Source organism: Myotis brandtii, unplaced genomic scaffold (assembly GCF_000412655.1).
Source record: "Myotis brandtii unplaced genomic scaffold, ASM41265v1 scaffold111, whole genome shotgun sequence".
Classification (NCBI taxonomy): domain Eukaryota; kingdom Metazoa; phylum Chordata; class Mammalia; order Chiroptera; family Vespertilionidae; genus Myotis; species Myotis brandtii.
Window position 1 is genome coordinate 4,227,395 of NW_005353789.1, and position 11,984 is coordinate 4,239,378.

Genomic DNA, 11,984 nt, shown 5'->3' on the forward strand with positions numbered 1-11,984 from the left:
ATTTGCATAACTAATTCACTTCATTGTACTGATGGGGTGGTCATAATAATCTGGCCACTCAGTGTATATAGATTCCTTCATGTTAACAGAAGAAGTCATGGGCCTTATCTTCAAGGAGCTTACTTATTCATAGTTGGTTTATACTGGTTTACAAAAAATAGAAGTGGGAGGTATAATTTTTGTAAATCCTTTAGAAAGTTAACACATTTATTGAGTATTTACTATGTCCTAGGCACTAGGCTTGATGGCAGGAATACAAAGAAGATAAAAACTACTTCCAAGAATCTAATAGGAAACAAATGAATTAGAGAGTAAAGCAGTAAGGCATTGGTTACCACCTCTTCCTGGAATACTTGAGGAATTCGTCCCTGGGAAAAACAATGGATCAGATCTTAAAAGATCCTTTCTTGCCAGGTAAAGAACAGAAGATAAAGGGGATGGCCAGGAATACCTCCAGACAGATGGAGGTAAAAAGGATGAAGGTAAGCAGGAGGCCCAGACTGTGCCAGGCTTAATTCGGGAGAAATATGCCAGGATTTAGGGTCCCCTACAGCTAGCAATGGGGGCTTTATTAAAATGCACTGAAAGGCTCTAGGGACAAACTTTAATTGAGAATAAAAAATGTGGGAGAGCAGAGAAGATACCCAAAGTGAAAAGGGATAGATAGTAGCTAGAAGCAATGACCAAATCCGACTTCTAACCTGTATTCCGGGAACTGCTGGCTCAGAGCACTGTCTCCCAGTAGTTCTCAAACATTATTGGGGGGCGGTGGGGGGATCAATGTGGTTTCTTATAAATTCTCCTGAGAGTCGGGTTCCATAGTTGTGAAGAAAGGTAGTCCTAAGATTGTGCTTTCTTTCCCCTTAACAAACACCCCTGCAATTCAGATGCAGATGATCAAAAGACTAACACTCTGAGCTGTACCAAGGAATCTGACGAACGAGGTAAAAATTCCAGGGCTCTGAGATCTGAAAGCCTAACTGTTTCAAAGGTCCCAGAAAACCAGAAGCTGTCGCTGGATGTGACGTGACTCAGAAGAACCACATACAGAGCGACAGAGCTAAAAATGTTCTGCACGTTTGCCCAGAAGCATCAAGAAATTGATGCAAGCCTAGCAAAGTGTTTTTGTAAAGACCATGGGATAGTAATAAAGAAATGGCTGCTTCTGGGAATGCTGTTCATCTGCTTTGCTCTTCCATCCTGTATCTGCAGTTTTCTGAAGGGCTGTGCTCTCGGCGTGACTATGGCCACCGTCTGGGAAGAGAAGATGAAGCCGAGGCGGTGGCAAGAACAGTGACCTGTGCCTCCACCCAGGAACCAGTCAGATGTGACCAGAGTAACTTCCTCAAGCAAAGCTACCCTCCCCACTCTGAAAGAAGGAAGAAACGAGGTAGACAGCAGTTCAAAACGAAGCATGGGGGAGAGAAGGAACTTTTTGTCCATCTTCTGAGCTGAAGCTTGCCTTTCAATAAATACTCTTTGTTTCAGTTTTCCTAAAGAAATAGGACAACAAATCACATTCTTTTTTTTTCTAAAGATAAAGGTAAAACTGCATTCAAAAAGTAATAAACTTAATCACCAGGTTTTCTATTTTAATTTTATTTTTTAATCTAAATTCTAGTGGACAGGCTCATTCCTATTTAGGAACTTCAATTCAGATATAGATAATAAATTGATTTTCTTTTTTAACTGTAGTATACCAACTTTAAAGCCACTGGTTCCTCAGCCCAGTGTAAGGCTTAGCCAAGGTCTCCAGGGTAACATTCTGCAGGAAAAGGGTGACATCTGCAGGAATGCTGTGTCACTACATGATAGAATCCAACGAATTCTCAAAAATCAATTCGTCAGTGCACAGATTACACACTCAGCAAGTTGCCTGGCATATAATAAACTCTCAACAAATGATTCCTGTTACTTGCGTGATGGTGGTGGTGGTGGTGGTATATGCTCTTACATTGTATTTCTTGAAATTAAAAAACAAATAAAGCCCAAAGAAGACAGGTACCAGAGGCTATTCAAATTATATAGATTATTGTTCTGTTTTCCATAGGAACCCTTCTAGAGAGATGACAATCTATCTTGATTTTAAAGACCTCATAGAAAGAAATTGTACAGCCTCCCACATTCACCACAGCTCTACAAGCTTCAGCATGGCCAGGCTTGGGCAAACTTAGTTAAGTAAGTTTGATTTGAGGAGCTCTCCTTTCAAATGGATGCTATTTTACAACAAACATTCCTCATCTGTTCAATAAGCATTTGCTGTGCACCTACTGCGTTCCAGGTACTGTGTTATGTAGCCTGAGTTCAGTGGTGAACCAAATGTATTTCCTGACTTGAACAGTAAGCAGTCTGTGGAGCCTGCAAGACTCCAGGGTCCTCCTGCTTCCACTTCCTTCACTGCCCGGTCCCCCGCCTCATCTTTAAGGTCCTCATTTGTTCTTCTTTATAAACACTTTATGTTAGGAACTCCCATACTCTTCCTCACTTCCAACAAAACTAATTCCCTGCACTTCATTTTCTCAGTTACAATCTAGGTAGCAACTAGCTAATGCAGTAAACTATTCCATGCCAGTTGTTAATAGATCACATCATCACGGTAGTTTAAACTCATTTCAATGGTGTCTTTCTGAAGACAGAATAGGCATTTAGGCCTTTGTGTCCAACTGATGGAGACAACAGTCTGAGTAAGGCAGGACTTTGTGCTACAGCACCACTTCACACAGCTGGTGCCTGACTTCCAGAGAGCACAGCCAACCTTGGTTTGTTTGGTTTTATGCCACTGCTTAAACCTGTTTCTGGATCAGACTCACTAGAGTTGAAGAATATATATGCAAGCACCTTTTACTATAAAGTAGCTCCTTTAAATTCCTGATAAATGTAAGTCTCTTCTCATTCTTCTCCCTGCCATAAAGAGGCTCCTTATAGTAATCCAAAACTTCCACTGAAAAATGCAAAATTATGTCAACTTGCATTTTTCATCTATTCTGCATATTTTCCTAAATTTTGCACAGTAAATGCCCAAGTGATAAAGCTGCCACTTCTCTTTCCCAATTTTATGAGTTAAAATCAGGTAAAATGCTCACTAGTCCTGCTTGTTATAAGAGGTTAACTCTCCAGGTAGTCACTGACCCCTGCTCTTGGCCATTCTGCAAGTTGGTGTTTGTTTAGGATTCTGGGCCTTGTTGGTGGAGATCCTGTTCCTGTCAGCATTTAATCACTAAAACTTTGTTAGTGTTCTTAGAAAACACAAATTAAGAAACACAGTTCCTTCACTTGGTTGAACTGAGCTGTAGTTGACATACACATATTACTAAGAAACAAATCAAGAAATAAGAAGATAGGGTTTGTGTCCCAAGATGACAACATTTTCAATGGAGCATATAATATACAGTATATAAAATCTTAAGAAGGCCCATTGGCAGACTGTACCAACTTCCCTTGAATATTTCCTTAGATCTGATTGTGTGTGTGTTTCTTTCTCATTCAAGTCTCCTAGACAAAAATTTATCGGTATCAACCCCTACAAACATGAACAAAATTTATACATAAGCCTTGAAAATGTATTCCTCAAGAAACTGAAAATGCGCCAGGATAAAGGAATTGAACTGTATTGGTGCCTTTTCTATGGCAGGCACTTTGTATATCTTATTTCACTTGATCCTCTCAGTAGCCCTGTCAAGCTATGTAGGTTGTTTGGAAAGATTCTCACTTAACTGATGAGACTACTAAGGTCAAGATCCTGTAACTTGCCAGCAAGTGATGCTGGTCAGATTCAGCCTCAGGTCTATCTGGGCCTAGAGCACAAGATCCTTCCCTGATCCCTGAAGAACCTTAGAAAAAGCTGGCTGTGAATTTCAAATATAAGCTTGGTATTGAATAGAGGCGAGGCTACCAAGGCAAGCACTCTGACGGAGCAACTTCATAGGAAACTCCATAATTGAGCACCATAAAAATAAAAAATACCTTGAAAGGACTTGTGGTTATATACTTAAAGTATATTAGTGATTAACAAACTATGTTTATCATTTATGGGGGCTTTCAAGTGTAATTTTCAAATAATGCTGTATCTGTCCATCATTTGTGAGGAATCAGATCTTACTATTGCTATAAATACAGTTTAGGCTAAAAAACACTGACTCCTAGGGTAATGAAGAAGCTTACCACATTTAAGCTTTATTGATTTTGTCACGGTAGTATGTTTCAGTCTATTTAGAATATCACTCTGGTGGCTAATGTGATTAGTTGTGTAATTAGTAAAAGCAGATTTGTTTGATCCTAATATTCACTATAAATATTTTGATGTAACACTATTTATTCATTCCTTTGTCCATTAAAAATTTATTGCAAAACAGTTTGAGGTTCTGTACAAAATTAAGCATGCAATTACCATATGACCATGACCCAACAATTGGATTTGGGGGCATTTACCTCAGAGAAATGAAAAATTATGTTTGCACAAAAACCTGTATACTGGTGTTCATAGCAGCTACATTTTATAATAGCCCAGGACTGGAAATAACACAGATGTCCTTCAACAGGTAACTGCTTAAACAAATGGTGGTACATCCATACTACGGAATACTATTCAGCAGCAAAAAGGAATTAACTATCCACATACACAGCATCTTGGATGAATCTCCAGGGAATTGTCAACTCAGTGGGGGAAAAAGCAAATTCCAAAATGTTGCATTGTGTGTGACTCAATTTATTTAACATTCTTCATACAACAAAGTTCTAGAAATGGAGGAGAGATTGGTGGTTGCCAGTGGTTAAGGACAGAGGGGAAGTAAGAGTGAAGTAAGTGTGGCTGTAAAAGAACATGTGCCCTAACTGGGAATCGAACCGGGAACTCCTGGTTCATGATGAAAATATTCTGTATCTTGACCATATCAGTGTCAATATCATGGTGTGATATTGTACTAGAATTCTGCAAGATGTTATCATTGGGGGAACAAGGGTACAAGGGATCTCTATTATTTCTTACAATTGCATGTGCGTCTACCTCAAAATAAAATGTTTAATTAAAAAAAAAACACTTAAGATACTGGAATTAAAAACAGAATAAAGACTCCTTAGAGGACATTCAAGACCTACTACAAGAAAGAAGGTAATTCCACTGTAGTGTGAAAAATTTAATTCTACAGTTTGCATGAATGCCAAAGGGACACTGGAGAAGCACTGAACCTATAGCTGGAAAAAGGGGATACAGAAAGTTGTCCAGAAAGGAGGATGTTGTAACAAAGACTTGAGGGTTAGTACAAGTTATGCTGACAAAGAGAGGAGGGAAAAGGGTGGAGGACATTCCAGGGACAGGGTAGAGGGCATTCCAGGGAGAGGGGGCAGCATTTACAAAGGCAAGGAGAATGGCAATAATGTGGTGCATTAGAAAACAGTAGGTCAGTATGTCCTGTGCACATAGTGGCTAAGGGAGCTGACAGAGACAAGGCTCATCTCAATCCTAAGGCAAGGTCTTAAAGGTACATACATATATTAAAGGTCTTGAAGTACCTCCTGTAGAGTATATCCAGAGATTGCAGGTTTGTCTCTGTGTCTGTTTATAGCCATAAATAAGACTTAGGTTCTAATGTACACTAAAGGGCATAAAGAGTGGAGATTGAAATGTGAGTTGAAGTTGGAGACCAGAAGTAGCTAGTGATATATGATAAGGATTTAAATTATAGCAGTGACAATAGGAATGAAGAAAAAAAGGGATTTGAAATACTTATCAGAGACAGAATCCAACAGTATATGGTGACTGGTTGAATGTGAGAAGGAATGAAGAAAAGGGTGGATTTCAGAGACCTAACAGAGACAGACTCCAACAGTATATGGTGACTGGTTGAATGTGAGAAGGGAAGATGAGAGAAGATGGAGGGCATGACTGCAAATGATAGAACTAGGATGCTGCTCATCAGCCTAGAGCAGACATCACTAATCAATAATTATTCTCTTTACATCTCAAGTCATCTCTCCCCGGAGCCAATACTTACCCATTGAAAGAGCAACCATGTACCTGAGAATATATAAATCTAGAACAATGAACTGCAAACCATTCTAATAAAATTAATAAACTTTTAAAAAATATATTTGTATTGATTTCAGAGAGGAAGGGAGAGGGAGAGAGAGATAAAAACATCAATGATGAGAGAGAATCATTGATCGGCTTCCTCCTGCTCACCCCTACTGGGGATTGAACCCACAACCCAGGCATGTGCCCTAACTGGGAATCGAACCATGAACTCCTGGTTCAGAGATCGACATTCAATCACTGAGCCATGCTATCTGGGCAAATTAATGAACTTTAAATTAAAAAAAAATCTTCCCAGCATCTAATCAAAAGAGCATATAATTAACAAGAAAAAGAAAATTAAATTATCATCAGATTCTACTACAACAATGGTTTATGTTGCTGAAAATATATTAACATATTTAAGAGATTCATGAGAGAACATGTTTATTGAGGATATTATATCCACAAAACTAACCTCTCACTAGGAAGAATCCAGACAAACTTTTATCAACATATAAGAACTCAATGACTATTGTTCCCAAAAGCCTCTTTCAAAAAGTTTCCTTGAGAACAAGCAGCAGACAACTAAAACAATTAGAAGATATTAACATTAGGACTAGTAGTGAGTATTAAATATATAGTCACTTGTAGAAATAAATGAGGGTTAAAAGAGAGGGTATCATATGTAATGAATTGATACATATAATCTAACTAGTGGCCCGGTGCACGAAATTCATGCGGGGGGGAAAAAAAATCACGGGGGGGGGGGGGGGTGTCCCTCAGCCTGGCCTGCAATGACGCCAGCATCCCTTGCCCCGGCCTCCTGCCTGAGGCCCCTCCCCTCTTGCCTCGCAGCCGGGGCGCAGACGCTGGGCTCGTGTCACCACGAGCCCAGCATCCCACGCCCAGGCCTCTGGCCAGAAGCCCCTCCACTCCCGCAGCATGGCCAGGGCATGAACACTGGGCTCACATTGCCGGGGCAATGCCGCCAGCGCCCCACCCCGGCCACTATGGGCGGCCGTCATCTTTGTCGCAGAGTGACAGATAATTTACATATTACTATTTTATTAGATAGGATACTGTAACTATTATACAACTATGAAATTCAAATTGGAGGGAGGGGAGAATGGGCACAGGATATGCAAAAAGATTTTAACTGTTTTCAGTAATCATAATTGGTGGTGGTAATAACAGTATTGTAACCTGATATTGTGTGTATAATATGGGATAAAAACATAAGGATCAGGTATCATAGAAATGTACACTGGAAACCTACATAATCTTCTTAACCAAAGTCAGCCCAATAAATTTAATTTAAAAAAGTAATTATGTGATGTTATAATTTGATCATCCATGCATTCTTGAGAACCAGGATTCTCAGGAAAAACCCCATAGTGCTGAATTTTAATTGAAACTATCACTATAAACTTATGTAGTATTTAACCTTTAAATACAAATATTTCAATGTGTATACCTAGCACCCAGATTGAGTTTTGAAATACTGTTTTGCATTAAAGAAAAACAAAATAGCTGAAGAAAGCAGCATAAACTTGGAGGCTTAAAAGAACAAAGATTTACTTTCTCAAAGTTCGGGAGGCCAGACAAACTGAAATCAAAGTGTCAACAGGGCCATGCTTCCTCTGAAAGCTCTAGGGGAGAATAATTCCGTGTTTCTTCCAAGTTCCTGGTGTCTTTAGGTGTTCCATGGTTTCCAGCAGCATAACTCCTGTGTCTGCCTCTGTCTTCACATGGCCTTCCCTGTGTTTGTCTTATTCTCTTCTGTCTTTTATCAGGACACATCATTAGACTTAGGGCTCGACCCAATCCATATTGAACTCCCCTTGAAATCTTTAACATAATTGCGTCTACAAAGACCATTTTTCCAAATAAGGTTCCATTCGCAGGTTCCAGGAGGATATATATTGAGGGCTCATATTCAATCTTCTACAGTTTGATCACTGGCCCCTAAGATTCATGTCTAGTTAACATGCAAAATGCATTCACCTCATGCCAACATTGCCAAAAGGCTCAATCTATTATAGCATCAACTCTAAAGTCTCATCTACATATCATCAGCTCCAAAGTCCCAAATCTCATCTAAATCAGGTATAGGTGAGACTCTGGGTATGATCCATTTTGTGACAAAATTCTTCTCCATCAGTAGACCTGGGGAACTAGGAAACAAGTTATCTGCTTCTGAAATACAGTGGTTAGACCGGCACAGGAGAGGCATCCCCACTGCAAAAGAGATCTTGGAAGGAATAAAGGGCTCACCAGTCCCAAGCAAGTTCCAAATCCAGCAGGACAAATTCCTTTGTGTTTCAAGGCCTAAAAATAATCCTCTGTGGCCCGACGCTCTGCCCTCTGGGCCTGTGATGGGACCCTGCCCATCTCTGTGCCCCTGAGCTCTGCCCTTGGAGACATTCTTCCTTTTTCTTGAAGGGTAACACACTTTGCAACCAAGTGGCTCTCTCAGCCCATCACATAAGAGGGTCCTCCACACATCTGTCCCGGGTGGCCCCAGTGCTACTTGAGGCTTCTGCTGGGATAGTTGAGTAAACCCATAAGTCACATGCCCACTTTCTTAAGCAAAAGGTTCCCCAGCCACATCCCTGATCCTCTCTCCAGAGCACGCTTTTCCTGCGTAAGTTTCCTAATTTTAGCATCCTCTGTGATCTTGATAGCTGGAGAACCTTCCAAATCATCAAGTGCTTCTTTTTGCTTAATAATTCCTTCCTCCCATTTACTTCTTTCCTTCATGTTTTATTTATTAAAAGCAGCAAAGAAAAACCAGGCCGCTTCTTTAATACTTCCATTGGAAACCTCAACTAAATACCCAAGTTCATCACTTGTAAGCTCTGCTTTCATCCAATGATCGTACACAATTCAGCCAAGCTTTCTGCCACTTTATAACAAGATGGCCTTTCCTCCAGTTACAATATGTTCCCCATTTCCTTCTGAGATCTCACCAGAAGAACCTTTAACATTCATATTTCTACTAATGTTCTGTTCATGACTATATGTACATATATGTACGTGTATGAATACAGTATTATCTATTCATCCTCTAAGAGCTCTTCACTTGCTTCTTAGCTCTCATCAGAATTGCCATTAACATCCATATTTCTACCAACTATCTCTTCAAGAAAATTTAGGCTTTTTCTATCATTTTACCTCAACATTCTTCTAGCCTCTATCCATTACCTGACTCCAAAGCCACTTCCACATTTATAGCTTTCATTATGGCAGCACCCCTCTTCCCAAAATCACAGTCTGTATTAGTTGCCTAGGGCTGCCACACACTTGGTGGCTTACTACAAAAGGAATGTATTCTCTCTGAGTTCTGGAGGTCAGAAGTCCTAAGTCTGTAGGTTTTGGCGGTGAATCCTTCCTCGCCTCTTTCAGCTTATGGAGGCTGCAGGGATTCCGTGACTTGTGGTAGCATAATTTCAATCTCTGCCTCTGTCTTCACATGGCCTTCTCCTGTGCCTGCATATCTCAAATATTCCTCTCCTTTCTCTTATGAGGATACCATTAGTGGTTGGATTTAGAGCCCACACTAGATCCAGAATGATCTGGAGATCTTAAACTTAATTACATATGCAAAGACCCTATTTCCAAATAACATTACATCCAAGGTACCAGGGGTTAAGACTTGAACATATATTTTTGAAGGCTACAATGCATCCCACTCTAAGGGCTTTTTGGGGGACATGATGACAAATATGGAGAAATAAATGCACATGATGAGCCCGGAGCATCTTGATACACCAGATAGAAAGAAGCTGTCAAAGACTACAAAGAACTCAGAAGCCAATTTGAAGAGGCTCCCACTGACCAAAAATGAAACAATTTAAGTGTCAATAGAGATGAAAAACGAGTGTTTTGAAAATGATCAAATATCTAAATTCCTGAGTTCTAAGTAATTTTTAATTGAATTTGTTACCTCATGAAGATAACAGGGAACCAACTTGCTACCTTGAAACATACATAAATAAAATGAAAGAATCAAGCATTTGCCTTTCTTTTCCTATATGAACTATACCACTGAGTAACCAAATATTAGATAAGGCGTATCTCCTTATGAAAATTATTTCAGCTAAAATATGGTAACAAAATAATAGAATTTTATTATCACTATTTTGCAACCACCATGAATTAATGGATGTAGGCATTGAACATCAATAGCACATAACATCTAAAAAGAACAAAACCAGACGTCACATCCCGCCAGATGAAAGAATACCTTACCACATATAGTCTTGCCAAAGGGATCAAACAGGGGTCTGATCAAGCCTCTGGATCCTGCTGCCAATCTTCAAAAAATAGAGGGCAGAGTGACATATTAAACTGTATCATAATTCTGCAAACAGCAGAATCCAGACTATGAAACTCCGTGAGTTCTTTCAAAGATCAATTGTAAGCAGAGGAGAATCTATACATAAAAAAAAAAATACATGGAGTTTTTTTTTAATGGGCAAACTAAAACTACCATGTTAAAAGATGAACACTTGGATATCCAACAGGGTGACTTTTATAATTTAAAAAGTTCAGAAAAGGGGGAGAGGTCAAAATGTCAGCGCTTCTGAGATTGGCAAAGATGACTATCTAAAAGATGTCTTATTCACCTTTGTTTTCCTAGTGGCCAGGAAAGTATGTGGCATGTAGTCAGAACTCAATAAGTATAAACTTCCATGGTGTGTCCATTCCAATACCTGTGAGTCTCACACCAACACTTTTGGAGTTGTAAAAAAAAAAAAAACAACGCAAAAAGGATATACAAGAAAGAAGAAGGGAGAAAGGGAGGAAGGCAGGGGCAAAGGGAGGGAGGGGGATGGAAACAGCGGGGGAGGAATAGGAAAAAAGAAGGGGGAAAAATCTCACTCACCGAAATGCTCCATGCAACTTCCATGTCTCTCCATCCCAGCTTACTGAAAATTATCAAAACAAAGGCACAATCCAAGTTTTCCCAAACTGCATATGCCTGTAGGATATAGCAACAATGAAAATTCTGTTTCTGGATCTTGGACCCACGTGAGAACGCAGTAGTTAGAACCCAGTAGCTCCTTGGAGAACTCCCTCCCCACCCCACCCCCACCACAAGTGTCTCTAAAACCCAAGATGTGTCTCACAGGTGCTCATGATGGGGCGCTAACATTTTCCCACTCTTACTGGGTGATTCAGCTCCCCATCCTGTCACTTAAAGGGCACTGAGGTCTCCTGCCAAATGCAGCTGTTGATCTCCCACTCATCACCAGGTGCTGGAGACTCCACCAGGTGTGCCACTCAAGTCTTCTGTCACACATCATGACTAAACACCAGAGCCCTCAAAGTGCCAAAATGCCATGGTTACCTGTGAGGAACTGTGCCCCCTCCCTTACTATCTGTTAGAGGTGCCCCAAAGCTTTGTTGCACCTGCCTCCATTATCTTACAGAGCTGAGTAAAAGAGCTCCTTCAGTTTTTTTACTCACAGACCTTTCTCTTTCTAGGATTTAGCCATGGGTTGTTGCTGTAACTATCTTCATATTTACCCATTCATTTCATAAGTGGGGACTTTTACGTGCTTGGTATTAAAGAGTGCGTAATTTGCCCTAGCTGGTTTGGCTCAGTGGATAGAGCATCAGCCTGGGGACTGAAGGGTCCTGAGTTCAATTCCAGTCAAGGGCACATGCCCAGGTTGCGGGCTTGATCCCTAGTAGGGGGCATGCAAGAGGCAGCCGATCAATGATTCTCTCTCATCATTGATGTCTCTCTCTCTCTCTCTCTCTCTTTCTCTCTCTGCCTTCCTCTCTGAAATCAATAAAAATATATTTTAAATAAATAAATAAAGAATGCTTAATTTAAAAATTAAACAGAAGTGAACTAGAAAGAAGTGAAATGGGTTATAAATTATTGAAGTCAGAAGTCATTTTGCAACAGGTTTCAGGGTACATTCTCTTTTTTTTTTTTTTTTTTAATTAAATCTTTATTGTT